This window comes from Bos indicus, chromosome 23 (genome assembly GCF_029378745.1).
Source record: "Bos indicus isolate NIAB-ARS_2022 breed Sahiwal x Tharparkar chromosome 23, NIAB-ARS_B.indTharparkar_mat_pri_1.0, whole genome shotgun sequence".
NCBI classification, from domain to species: domain Eukaryota; kingdom Metazoa; phylum Chordata; class Mammalia; order Artiodactyla; family Bovidae; genus Bos; species Bos indicus.
Genome location: NC_091782.1, coordinates 1,096,449 through 1,098,001, shown reverse-complemented (window position 1 = coordinate 1,098,001; position 1,553 = coordinate 1,096,449). Strand labels below are relative to the sequence as shown.

At 36.2% G+C, this 1,553-nt stretch overlaps 1 pseudogene; it reads left to right on the top strand.

Moving 5' to 3' along the window:
• Positions 1–403: 403 nt before the first annotated feature.
• On the top strand, positions 404–1,327 carry LOC139179059 (olfactory receptor 4A47-like; annotated as a pseudogene).
• Positions 1,328–1,553: the final 226 nt, after the last annotated feature.

Here is a 1,553-nt window from a genome sequence, read left to right as displayed (position 1 = left end):
GCAGGTTGATTCCTCCATTTCCAGTCTTCTTTCTCAAGATTGCTTTCAAGTTTTTAAAAAAAAATCAGCTAAAACAATTCTTCTGGAAATTCTTCTCTGATTCCATTTTGATGAATATATCCCTATACTATAGCTCTTAGCTTCTGGGATTATCCTTTTAACTTAATACATGGATCTAGAATGATCTCTTCCCTAGTCCTAGTCATGAGGGCAAGTAACTCTACTTTATTCAACTTGGCAATCACAAAGTCAAAAACACATTGGACATGAAAATTTTCTCCACACACATTCTTTTAACTGAATTTATAACAAAGAATGAAAATTATAATTCATTTGAAAGTTTTCCCAACGTTTTGTAGGTACACTGCTTCTAACATGTGAAGACAGCACCTATACAGACTAGATGGAACCAAGGAACAATGTAACTTATTTCATCCTCTTGGGCCTCACACATAATCCAAAGGAGCAGAAAGTCCTTTTTGTTATTTTCTTATTCTTCTACATTTTGACTGTAGTGGGAAACCTGCTTATTGTTGTGACTGTAGTTGTCAGTAAGACCCTGAACTCACCAATGTACTTTTTCTTGCTAGTTTATCATTTATAAATTTAGTTTATTCCTCTTCTGCTTCCCCCAGATTGATTTCAGACTTGTTCTTTGTGGAAAATACCATATCCTTTGAACCCTGTATGACCCAACTGTTTACAGAGCAATTTTTTGATGGATCTGAGATACCTCTTCTGTTGGTGATGGCCTATGACCTCTATGTGGCCATCTGTAAGCCCTTGCATTATTGATAATCATGAGGAAAGGGTATGTGTTATACTGCTGCTGGTATCCTGTGTTGGAGGTTTTCAGCACTCAATTATTCAAGTTAGCACTGTGTATGGGCTCCCTTTTTGTGGTCCCAATATCATTGATCACTTTATGTGTGACATGTTCCCCTTATTGCAACTCATCTGTAATGACTTTTTCATTGGCGTCTTAATTGTGGCCAATGGGGGACTGATCTACACTCTTGTTTTTCTGCTCTTACTCGTCATGTATGGAGTCATCCTGCACTCTCTGAAGAACCTGAGTCAGGCAGGGAGGCATAAAGCCCTCCAGACCTGTAGTTCCCACATCACTGTGGTTGTCTGCTTCATTGTTCCCAGTATTTTTATGTATGCAAGACCTGCCAAGACCTTCCCCATTGAAAAATCATTGAAAATGTTTTATACAGTCATAAGTCCCATGCTGAACCCATTAATCTACAGTCTAAGAAGTTCTGAGATCATGAATCCTATAAAGAAGCTCTGGGCAGAAAAAGTGAGATCAAGCTATAACTAAGTGCATTATGCATTACAGAGAAAGTAGTTTAACACTAGGAATTTAGTTCAAATATCAAAGTCTATTATTCTGATGTAAACTTTCCTTTTCTCTGAATAATTTATCATAAGTTTTATTAAATAATAAAATTTATGTTTATGTTATTAGTGGTAGTTTCCCTCCTTGAATGTAAACATTAATGTCTAATTTATCACTGCACCTGGAAAGGTGAAATTCATTTAAAATA